The sequence below is a fragment of the Schistocerca americana genome, chromosome 3 (genome assembly GCF_021461395.2).
Source record: "Schistocerca americana isolate TAMUIC-IGC-003095 chromosome 3, iqSchAmer2.1, whole genome shotgun sequence".
Taxonomy (NCBI): domain Eukaryota; kingdom Metazoa; phylum Arthropoda; class Insecta; order Orthoptera; family Acrididae; genus Schistocerca; species Schistocerca americana.
Window position 1 is genome coordinate 175,059,276 of NC_060121.1, and position 13,157 is coordinate 175,072,432.

The following is a 13,157-nucleotide window of genomic DNA, read 5'->3' on the forward strand; positions in this document are numbered from 1 at the left end:
GAGAGTAACAGGTGCGAGCGAGTACACAGTTCGGTTAAGCATTCGTTTGGTTGACCGACGTTCGGATAATCGCCGCCCTACTGTACTATACTTTTAACACCAAGAAGTAGTAGGAATTAATAGTGGTGAAACCTTGGGTAATGTTCATACTTTTACATGTGTCTATCAACAGTATGAATGTTTTGCCTCCTGGAGATAAGCATTGGCCTGTAATTCACTCTCATAAATCTGTGTTGTAGTGGCAGTTAAGGCAGTGTTTGCTTCACACAGTGACTGTTACCATTGAGCTAGCTATCCACTCGTGTATTCATCACTCTCTGTGCCATAGTAATGGCTTAGATAGATAGTTTGCGATACAAAATAGAAATTAGTTGTAGCTGCTATGTGGGATAACCTTCTTGAAGTTAAAAATTAACCTGCAGTAAGGATATTTAGAATGTTTGACTAAACAATGGAAAATCTAGGATTGAATAATGATGGTATTATGAATACGATAGTTGCTACTCAACATGTAGCAGTGATCCCTAGTTGTAGATAGGCACAATAAAAAGACTGTCGAACAAAACTTTTGGCGAAACAGGCCTTCATCAGAATTGGACAACATGCATACATACACTCATGCAAGCGCAACCCGCACAGTTGCGTGCGTGCATGTGTGTGTGTGTGTGTGTGTGTGTGTGTGTGTGTGTGGTGTCTAATTCTGATGAAGGCCTGTTTGGCCAAAAGTTTTGTCTACCAGTCTTTTTGTTGTGTCTATCTGCAATTCAGCACCTCTACTGTATGGTGAGTAGTAGTTATCCATTTCAGAATATTTGACTGGAATGACAATAAAATATCAAGTGAATTAGGAGGGTAATTCAGTACCTCCCTGGGCAGTAAGTTTACCATCATAATATTACTGAATATTTTCTGTGATGTTGTCAAGTCATAATGGTACTAGCAGCAAGAATAGTATTATGATCCACAGACTGAGTTTCTTGAGGGGAGTGGTTATTACATTGGACTCAACATTCGAGAGGACGATTATTCAAACTTGCATTCGGCCATCCAGATTTAGATTTTCAATGATTCCCCCAAACTGCTCCAGGCAAATGCGGGATGGTCCCATTCAAAGGGCACAGGATGTTGACAATATGTTAAACCCTGATCTTCCTCCCTTCCTTTCTTTTTCTTGAGGGGGTCAAAACTGTTCCACACTTGAGCACAACCTGCATTGTTTTTGAGACTTTGAGCTGCCAGGATGACAGAGAACCAAAGTACCAACAGGAATAGACTGGACCGCGCCACTGCGCATGCGGCCACAGATACACAAGGTACCAGATACATTAATCGGTGCCAAAGACGTATGGCATATGAATGGAAATAGATCTATGGCTGCACAGTCGATCCACACAGTGATATTGATGTATCACTGCAAGCTGCACAGTCACAATGTCTTTGTGATTTTATTACAGAAATTGCCAGATTCCAAGATTTGTCCAAGCTGAAGTCGCTATCTCTATTAATTAAATTCATCGCCAAGCGAATTTCAACTGTTTCCTTCACTACTGAGTACCAGAAAGATGAAGTCGAGGCAAAAATTTCAACGTTATCATACACCATAGAGTGCCCAGTGTCAATACAGTGCTCGGACACCACAGATTTATTAGGTTCTAAGAGCTGGGTGTACATGTGGTGCTCTGTGCATCTCTCCTGGATAGTACGTGTCGTCTGTCCGATGTATGAACAGCCACACTCACAGGGGATCTTGTAAATCCCAGGCTTCCGAAGCATCAAATCATCCTTAACGAAACCCAGGAGTGCTGCTGTCTTTGGTGGAGGGCGAAAAATCACTTTCCCTTCATGCTTACTGAAGATCCGTCCTATTGTCGATGATAGGCTTCCCACGTATGGCTGAAAAGCCATCAATTTAAAACTTTCCTTGCCTTCTTCTGATTTTCTTATACCCACAGTTGATTTCATTTGTAGCGCTTCATGTATCTGCTGTTGTGAGTACCTGTTGGCTTCAAAAACTCTCCTCAGGTGTAAAAGCTCGTCCTCCAGACTGCTCTCATCAGCAATGACATGTGCTCTGTCTACTAGAGTTCTGAGTACACTAATCGTCTGTGAAGGATGATGGCAGCTATGTGCACGTAGATATAAATCTGTATGGGTCGGTTTTCAATCAACCGTGTGTCCCAAGGTGCCATCATCTTTACGCCATACCAGCACATCCTAAAATGGAAGGCAACAGACTGACAGTGTCACCATGAGTAGTCCTTTGTCACCTTTGGTGGCCAAATTTTTTATGGAGGACTTCGAGGACAAGGCAAGCTTGAAGCACCCAGTGTTTTGGAGGTATGTTGACGAGGTATGGTGAAGACGAGTTAAAAGGATTTTTAGATTATCTGAACTTCATCCACAGACACATTCAGTTCACGATGAAAATTGAAAATGATGGATACCATTAGAGATGCTAGCAATCATGGGAGATTTCTCACAATGTCTACATCTACTGAGCACAAACGCACTGAGGCTAAGGATGCCAGGACTCGTGTAGCTGCATCTTGGTTCCTTGTGGTATCGCATACTGGAGGAGGTCAGTCCTTTGCTGTGGTTAATCCATTTATTATTTATAAAAATGTTGATGCAGTTGCCAGCTTTGTGACATCCTGTTCTCGTTTACGCAGTGGCACTTTGCTTTTGGAGACTAATTGTGATTCTCAGGCATAACAGCTGCTTGCAGCACTCCTCCATGGCTATCCTGTTTGTATAGATGCCCATTGAATGTTGAATTCTTCGCATGGTGTTACTTACACAGGTGCTCGATGGTCCAAACTAAGCTGTCTGATGGGGGCGTCACTGCAATACATTGGGTGATGAAAAAGGTTGATGCATCCTTTGTGTTTACAGGCACTCTTTTTCTCACATTTGATTGTGTAATGCTTCCATCAAAGATCAAAGGAGGCTATGGAAGTCATCATGGTCCCACTGTACATTCCAGACCTGATTCACTGCTACCACTCTCAACATTACAAACGCACTCTAATGTCCAGTTGAAACACAGCCAAATGTGTTACTTATGGTAGGGATGCTAATAAGGGCAATTGCCCATGTCTTTCTCCCCAGTGTACCAATTGCAGTGGTGACCATGCAGCATCATCCCGAGAACGCCCCATGTATCTTGATGAGTGCACCATCCAGATCTGGGTGAAGGAAGAAGTGCCTTGCCTTGTCACTCATCAGTTGTTGGCTATTCAGAAGCCCTGCATTTTACCATATGGCACTTATAGTACTGTTCTCACTACACCTCACTCCATGAAGAACATGGCCATGCAGACTTGCTATGTCAAATTCAGCACTGCGGTTGTACAATTGCCCAGTGTCACAGTAGCATTCCCGTCTTCTCCTCCTCCAGCTGTGCAACAAGCCACCAAATTTTCACCTTGGATGGTGAAATCATCTGCTACACAAGCGACAGGCTGGAATGAACAGAAGGAATACTCCTGCAAAGACTAAAATTTCTGCAGCCAATAAATACCTGAGCCTTCGCTTCCCAACCTGAGAAGCTACAAGAAGGGAAACAAAGGCAAATGGTCTTCTCCACTGACTGGGAAATCCTCGTCAACGGTGTCGCTGCATGATATCCTCACTCGACTGATCTCCATTTCGACGGTGTGCACTACCTACCATTTTTCTGCCCTGGAATCCACAGGCCTAGCCAGAGGCAATGCCGATGTCTCTGTAGATCTCATGGACTAGGTTCCTCCAGCCTTTGCACTGTGTGGCAGTGAGTCTTCGAAGAATAGCACTAGGCAGCCGCCGAGGTGACAGCTCTTCATTTTTTCCCTCTGCCCTTTTCCCCGTTGTGACTCGCCTCCAATGCAACAAAAAGGAGAAATTATGGCTGCTCTTGGAATTGCAGTTTCCACTTGTTTTCTGCCTCCAGGGAACAAAATTGCACCCTGCACCCTTGAGACGGCTTTGACCTCCTGCATTACTAACCCCCCCCCCCCCCCCCCCCTCCTCGCCCCCACAAGGACAGCCTTCCATCTCATTGGGGGGGGGGTCATGTTGTTCATCTGGATCATAGTCAAACCATCTCGCAGAACACCTTACTACAAGCTGTTGCAGCCTGCATTTTCGTTCCTAATTCGCCTTTCCTCTTTATACCATCTACAGCCTATGTCATTCGGTGTCACCAAGGTGGACATCCTGCAACTTAATGGGCAACTCCCTCACCCCTTTTTTCTGCTTAGTGACTTTAATGCACGCTACCCTGTTTTGGGCTCTTCATGAAGCTGTCCCAGAGGTACCGTCTTGGCCGACCTTCTCAATCAACTCAACCTCATCTGCCATAACACTGGAGCACCCATGTTCCTTTCAGACCCCTATTCATATTTGGACCTCTCATTCTGCACTGTCCAGCTTGCCTGTCATCTCAAGTGGTCCGTTCTCTCTGACACGTACTCAAGCGAGCATGTTCTGTGTGTAAACTATTTGCTGACTCCTACCCCACCTACGTGTAAACCAAATTGGCAGCTTTTAAAGGCCGACTGGAGGCATTACTCCTCCCTGGTGACCTTTGGTGAACATTATTTCCCCAGTTGTGACCACCAGGTTGAATACCTTACAAACACTATCTTTATTGCCGCAAAATGTTCCATTCCTCGCACTTCATCTTCACAATCCGCACATGGAGATGTGCTCTCCATGTTTTTCATCATCCTATGATGGAGAACTGCATTCATTATGAACAGTTGCATGCACAGCATTGTTGCTTTCTTCGGGATAGCAAGAGAGCTAGTTGGATTTAATTTACTAGTCCTTTTAACAGTTCCACTCCCTCTTCCATCGTGTGGATCAATTTTCGATGACTCTCTGGGGCCAAGGTCCAGTCCCCAATTTCCAGCCTGACCATAGCAAATGATGTCACTGTGAACGCCATTGCTATCTCCAACGCCTTGGGCCATCTATTTTGCGGAGATTTAGAGCTCCTCCCACTATCACCCAGCCTTCCTCCATCGAAAACGAGTGGAGGATGCTCGGTAATACCCTTCTCCTCTTAGAATCGTGAATGCTAGAATGCTGCCTTTGCTATGCGGGAACTAGATCATGCTCTCACTTCAACCTGATCTTTTGCTCCAGGGTCAGATGATGTTCATATTCATATGTTGCAGCACCTTTCTCTTGCGGGCAAGCACTTTCTCCTTTGTACATACAATCACATCTGGGCAAATGGCACATTTCCAAGATTCTGGCATGAAAGCACTGGCACTTCCATACCTAAACCCAATAAGGACAAACACTTTTTTTCTAGCTACCGTCCCATTTCTTTCACCAGCTGTGTTTGCAAATGTGATAGAACATATGATTCATGCTTGGCTAGTATGGTGGCTCAAGTCTCACAATTCACTAACCACTCCACAGTGCACTGTTATGCAGTTGACCACCTTGTCACTTTGTCAACCCATGTCATTAACAGTTTTATGCGGAAATACCAGACTAAGGTCTTTTTTTTTTTTTTTTTACTTGAAAAAAGCCTACTAGAGGAGTGGTATCCTCTGTACTCTTTACATATGGTGTCTCTGAGACAGCCTTTCTGTTTCCTTCAGGAATTTTTAAAAGACAGGGTTTTCTAGATACGTTTGGGTTCTGTCTTGTTGGACAACTTTATGCAGGAAAACGGGGTGCCTCAGGGCTCTGTCCTGAGCATCGTTCTTTTTGCTATCGCCATTAACTCTATTATAGCCTGCTTCCCACGAGACATCTCCAGCTCCCAGTTTGTTGATGATTTTGCAATCTATTGCAGTTCTCAACAGACTTTTCTCCTTGTGCGGTGTCTTTGGTGATCTGTGGAACATCTTTAATCGTGGAGCATCGACAGTGGCTTTCACTTTTTCACTAACAAAACAGTTTATGTGAATTTCTGGCAGCGCAATGGGTTTCTTCCACCATCTTTGCCTTGCTCTTTTGTTTGATGAAACTATGAAATTCCTGGGGCTCATGTTTGATAGGAAACTTTCTTGGTCCTCCCACATGTCTTACCTGGCAACCTAATATACCTTGTCCCTCAGTGCCCTCTGCGTAATCAGCAGTACTTACTGGGGAGCGGATTGGACCACCCTCCTCAGTTTGTACCGATCCCCTGCCCTTTTGAAACTAGAGTATGGGTGTTTCGTTTATGCATCTGCATGTTCATCCATCTTATCCCATCTAAATAGAATCCACCATTGTGGCATCCTTTTGTCCACTGATGTCTTTTACACTATCCCAGTTGAGAGCCTGTAGGCAGTAGCTGCTGAACTACCGCTGGCGTACCAAAGTGATGTTCACATGAGTGGCTTCATACGGCAGCCCATGTCCACATTGGACTTCATTCACTTCCTAAGGACACTACTCCAGATTCTATCTATCACTGTAAGTTTCTAGACCTTCACATGGAACTTAGCAATAGTTCCTTTGTGTGCACTGATGGCTCTCGAAATGACCGTGGTGTCGGGTGTGCCTTCATCATTGGCGCCAACCAGTTTCAGTATCAGCTTCTGGAATGCTGCTCAATATTTACAGCAGAGCTTTTTGCCCTATATCAGCCCATGTAATACATCCGGCGACACATGCTTTCCATTGTGTCATCTGCTCTGATTCTGTCATTGCCCTTCAGAGCCTCTGTGTGTTGCATACAGTCCATCCCTTAGTGCAACGGGCCCAAGAAAGCTTCCATTTGCTCACTGCCACTGTGATGTTTATGTAGGTCCCAGGTCACATCTATCTGACGGGAAACAAGGCTGCTGACGCTGTTGCCAAAGCTGCAATCCTCCTACCTCGGCTTGCTAGTTCTTCAATTCCTTCCAATGATCTCTATGTTGCTGTCTGTCAATAGGTTGTGTCACTTTGGTTTCACCACTGTCTTCCCTTCATGGGAACAAGCTCTGGGGAATTGAATCTCTCCTACCTGCTTGGCCGACCTCCTCTTGGTTCTCTCGCCGTGAGGAGAGCATTTTAGCTGGGCTGTGTATTGGGTGCTATCGTTTTAGCCATAACCATTTGTTAAGTGGACACCCCCCTCCTCCCCCCACATTTTGTGCTCATTGATGGTTTGCCGTTTCCTGATGTTCTTTTTTTAATCACTTATGTTCTAATGTATATTTGCCATCTGAGTTAGTGAACGACGTGCTGACTGTTGACAGCATTTTACTTTTTATCCATTGTAGCAATATGGTGAAGGACATCTAATCTATACTTCAGGACTTCTGTTGTCTCTATGGCATATTTTGTGGATCTTCCTCCAAGAGGAAGTCCTTGCTTTTAGCTGTATTTCTTTCCGTCAGTTGGGCTTAATGTGTAGTCGCTTTTAACTTTTTTTTGTCTTTGTGTTCTAAGGTTATTACATGGGCACATATGACCTTAGTTATTTTAGCACCCTAAAACAAAATAAAACAAAACAATCAGAGAGGTTTTGTCAGATTTGTCCTAATGACCATTTTCTAGTGCATGCTCAGTGAAAGTGGGTGATAAAACCCACATCTCTTCTTTTCTGCATTGTTCTACAGTGTACGTTGTTTGTTGTTGTGCTCACAAGATATTTTGCGGGCATCAGTTGTTCTGACACTTGCTGCATCCTTAACTTGTCTCAGTATTGCCAGATTTGTAACAGAGGCCTGAAGAGTGATTTAAGCAGAAAGATATCTCGCCCAACACGGAACCACAGAACGGTAAAACAGCAAATTTTTTTTCCTGCTCCTCATCATTGGTATAATTGCAATTCTTACTTGGAATCACTTCATTTATTTGGTGATTGTTCTAGCTATTGTCAAAAAATAAAAATATACTACATATATTCTCAGTAGCGACTTATACAACACATGCATTTATGTAACCTCGTGCACCATTTAATGTTGTGGGCTCAAAATTGCCTTGCTAGATACAAAAAAACAAAGCACAAAATCAAGAAGCAGAAACACATAAAAATGCAATCACATTAATTTAACATATAAAAACACTGCAAGTCTGATGAAATGAATTTTACAGAAGCTGTGAAGTGGAAGTGGGTGAGAGTTATGAGGGGGAAGCAAATAGTTTTCTAGGTAATACAACTTTATTACAAAACAAAATTGAACTATAACTGGAGTTGAGTTATGCACAAAACAACAACAATAATAATAAAAAATAAAACTGCTCAAAGGGTAAAATTCAGGCAAGAAAACAAACAAAAGTTATGTATTCTGTAACTGCAACAGGAAATATGACCCAAAGGCACTACTAAATGCAGTAAGTGAACCAAAGTACATAATCATTACACATTCAGCACTGCTGGGTTGCAAATTCAGCCAGTGCAGTGTAAACTTTGATAGAGGAGAGGACTGTCAACTAAGTAAGAGTGTTCCACTTGGGAAATCTTAAGCAGAGGGCATGCAGCACAAGGCACAGACACTGCCCGTGCACATCAGCCACAAGAATTTTGCTGGCACCAGGAACGAAACTAACCAGAATACTCCCCTTGGAACTCCTCTTTGCAGTTGGCATTAGTATCTCTGTCTTGTTGCACATTTGTCCTCCCACCAAGTTGTTGGTTACCAAGTGTCTTCCTCGTGCCACTAGCTGGGTGTCCATCTCACTCCTTCCACTGCCTCCAGTAAGACTTCACCATATAACTCTGGTCACTTTCTCCTGTACACTGGTGGCACTAACTGTGGCCTCCTTTGATATTTCCAGCACTCTCCCATCTGTAGTGAGAAGACTCCCTATTGGTTGGGCACCAACTGCTGAATGGGATGGGACTTATGCTGTGCTACAATTATCACAACACAATCTCACTTGCTGAAACTAATTGCAACCCTCCCATCCCACCCCACCCCACCCCCACCCACGTGCCCGCCCCAGCACGTGCATTGCAGTTTGGATTGTGTGTGGAACCTTAGACCATTTTCTACATCATCCAAACTATAGGCAGGTTTGAACTAGGAAATATGAGCTCAACATTCCCTTGCTGTTTCCCTTGCAGTTTCCTTCAAAACAACTATCAGTGGCTTTATAAACCTAAGGATTCGATAAGGCTTGTGAAACTGTGGTAAGAGCTTCACCAACAACTTCATCCCAACTGTACTCAACCTGATAAAATTTCTCAGAGAAACTCGATCTCCTAACCTGAATCTATCAGGTTGTCTTCTCTTATTATGTGCTTAGATTCCTGCCCACAGTCTGCTTGAATGTTTTCCCTGGCCTGATGCGACTTTCCCTAATCTTTCCAGAAGATACGTAATTGAGTAGCATATCGGCGATAGACCATAAATTAGATAGGACTGAATTTGACTGAAAGTCAAACATAAGCACTGCTGCAGTGACCTGATGTGCCTCATGTTTCACTGTGTTGAAGGTACGCATCGACCACTACATTGCCCAATCCCTACAAGTATATTCTTGGCAGAGAAACACAATTATCACAGTATGAAGGTTTTGATTGACCTCTCTGTGAAGGAGTGATTCGGATAATACAGGATTGTGTTAAAGTGCCTCACTCCTGACCCAACACAGTCTAGAAGTGAACATGCTAGTGAAGTCAAATATCAAAATCTGGCATGGACCAAAGGTACTAAACAACAAATGGCTGCCAGCACTATAGCTGCATGGATGGGAAACAGCCAAGAAAACCTTTAAAAGGCATCCAAGCAAACAAATATATAATTATTTCCAAAACATGAGTGAGGAAACAGACCCACAAAATCAATATACCGGGTGATCCAAAAGTCAGTATAAATTTGAAAACTTAATAAACCACGGAATAATGTAGATAGAGAGGTAAAAATTGACACACATGCTTGGAATGACATGAGGTTTTATTAGAACCACCCCATATTGCTAGACACTTGAAAGATCTCTTGCGCACGTCATTTGGTGATCGTGTGCTCAGCCGCCACTTTCGTCATGCTTGGCTTCTCATGTCCCCAGACCTTAGTCCATGCGATTATTGGCTTTGGGGTTACCTGAAGTCGCAAGTGTATCATGATCTACCGACACCTCTAGGGATGCTGAAAGACAACATCCAATGCCAATGCCTCACCATAACTCCGGACATGCTTTACAGTGCTGTTCACAACATTATTCCTCGACTACAGCTATTGTTGAGGAATGATGGTGGACATATTGAGCATTTCCTGTAAAGAACATCATCTTTGCTTTGTCTTACTTTGTTATGCTAAATATTGCTATTCTGATCAGATGAAGTGCCATCTGTTGGAAATTTTTTGAACTTTGTATTTTTTTTTTTTTGGTTCTAATAAAACCCCATGTCATTCCAAGCATGTATGTCAATTTGTACCTCTCTATCTACATTATTCCGTGATTTATTAAATTTTCAAATTTATACAGACTTTTTGATCACCTGGTATATCTTTTTCAATTGCTGCTCTGCTGGTGTGTGCTAGCAGTAAAAGATCTAAAATTCTATGTCATCGCTCTTATGTCAGAACCCAGACATTTCCAGCTAAACTCCTCATGAATATTAGCATGGGTTTTATGTACCACCCCCCCCCCCCTCCCCCCGCCCCTCCCCAACTCCCCAAATCCCCAAGTATTCGTGCATAAAAGAGTGATGAAATGATGAAATTAGGCAGAAAGTGTTGGAATAATCTTGGCGGAAACTACAATCATAGGGTGGTGATCATTCCAGGCCTTACAATACAAAACCCCATCCTTCAACAAATACAGCTTAACTTTTTCACCTCTGGCCAACTTCTCTCTTATTTGTCTGCATATCAACATGCGTCCAATATCTATTGACAGCCTTAAGCAGAGCTTGATGCTCCCTTGAAATCAGATTTAATTATATAAGAAGTCAGGAGCAGGTCTGTCATTCTCTCAGTTCCGTCTCTTGCAGCATCATTGTGAAAAATTCTACTTGGGCCATCTGCTGTGACATTGTATGTGCCCCTTACAAGCTTGACTTGAGATTGGAGTGCAGAAATCCAAGTAGCCCATCTTGCTAGTACATCTAGGACAGACCAAAACCCAACTCAACATCTGATTATCGATTTCAAGCTGGAATGGCCTGTGCTCTTGGTAAAAATGGAACATACCAAAACCAAATAACATGGCTGGTACTTCCAACTTTATTTCAGGTTGTGACAGCACACAGGACACGTAGGATACAGGTCACGTACCATCTTGGATTTTTGCAGTAGGACAACTGCAGTGCCAGCCAAGAAGACATTGTCTGGACAGTTAATTGCTTAAAATCTGGGATCACCAGCCCTAGGGCAAATGCCAAAGTTTGCTCAAGCCCTTCGAAAGTAGCTCGCTGAGACTCCTGTTCCCCACTAAAACTTGCACCCCTTTTTTCCCAGTTTGTTCAGATGCCTGGCTTGCTGAGCAAAATTGAGACTAAATTTTCTAAAAAATTTAACCACGTCAATGAAACTTTCCACTTCCTTAGGATTTCTTGGCAGTAGAAATTTCATTATTGCCTGAGTTCCACTTGTGGTCAACCCCAATTCACGTGGCAATGCTACATGCTCCAGCAATGCCTTCTCCAGAAATTCAAGCTTAATTAACTATGTCATGTTTAACTACTAAACCTCCTCCCCTTAATTAAGTAAACAATTCCCTCAGATGATGTAAATGCTGCTCCCAATTGAGGCCTAAAATAACTAAACCATCTAGGTAGTGGTACACATACTTTAATTTGATATCCAAAAATAGAGTCACACATTTGGGATAAAATGGCAGCTCAAGTCATGAGGCCGAAGAGTACTTTTACTGTATGACTTGTATTTGTGCACAACTAGTTTCAACCTTCTAGGCCATTCTCAAGAGATTTTGTGGCGCTGCAGTGGAAAACTATGCTTTACGTTTTGAAATTTCAGTGTCTTTAAATTTGTGTTTCCTATTCATTTTGGTTTACAAATGCTGCCTTGTTGGATTGACAGCTTGACATTTACAAAGGTATTAATTAAACTAAAAAAAAAATTCCAGTCAGTAGTAAATGCAGTGGTTTGTTAGAACCCTCGTACAGTGGAATCTGACAGTAAGCTTGGTTGAGATGCAAGGCAGTAATAACCTGCACACCTACAAACTATACAAAACAGGTGTGCATATAAGGCAATGGAATCACCCTAATGACCACCTTTGTACTTAGTCCTGATAATCCCCACCACCAGCCTTGATTGTCAGAAGTGTTTGGCACTGAGAAAATGGAAACGGAATAGGGTAATTTGGAGGGGTGAATCACATCCTGTTCCAACACTTCTCCTATCAGACTCTTCAATTCTTTTATATATGGAGGGGATGAAGGGTAAGGTGGTTTTCTTGTTGAAATGGTACCCAAAAGCTCAATCTTACACAGGGTGGGGCAAATAAAAGTGGCCCAGATCAGATGAGTGGATGTGATTGGATGTGAATGTATACCTTCATGGCAGTATTAACGGAGGAGGAAAAACCTACAGTTACTTCTAACACTTCCAACAAGGTGAAGCAACTGACCATACAGCCAGCCGAACCTTGTAGCACATTTACACAATCTTCATGCCTAACAAAGTTGTTAGCAGAGGTCAGTCTGGTCACAGCCCTAGCTAGCCACTCAGGTCACCTGATCTGTCAGTGCATGCTTATTTGTGTGGGCAGGCCTCAAGTCTAAGTTGTAGCACAACCACCCTCATGGTCTCCAAGAACTGCAGCAGAACATTTTGAATGAGACCAACAGTCCAGCTTTGACCTGCCTTCAGCAGCTTGCTGATCAGCACACGAAAGTCCAAAGAGATGAATGGTGGTCACTTTCAACATCTGCTATAGTCGGATTAGTACTGTATTTCCTTTCCTCTGCTGAGTTTCTTTGTACCCTGGAACTCTCCACTTGCGGGTCCGGGGGTTAGAATAGACCCGCGGTATTCCTGCCTGTCATAAGAGGCAACTAAAAGGAGTCTCCAGTGTTTCAGCTTTTCTATGGTGGTCCCCTCTCGGGTTTGACCTCCACCTTTTCCAAAATTCTGTTGATATTGCGTACCAATTGGGGGAGGATGCCTTATGTGGTGTTTTTGGTTTGTAAATCATGCACCACGATCTTGCATGCTACTTATTGTCGTGTAGCGGGCTTTGCATCCAACGTCTTATGAGTTGCCTACTTCTCGTCTCCTGCGCCATCCCATCCTTCGTGCCCATGATAGTTCTGGACCATTTTGGCACCC

At 43.3% G+C, this 13,157-nt stretch overlaps 1 protein-coding gene across 4 annotated transcripts in view; it reads left to right on the plus strand.

Moving 5' to 3' along the window:
• Positions 1 to 13,157, plus strand: part of LOC124606780 (uncharacterized protein KIAA0930 homolog) — a 105,170-nt gene that overhangs the window by 18,973 nt on the left and 73,040 nt on the right. The window lies entirely within an intron of this gene.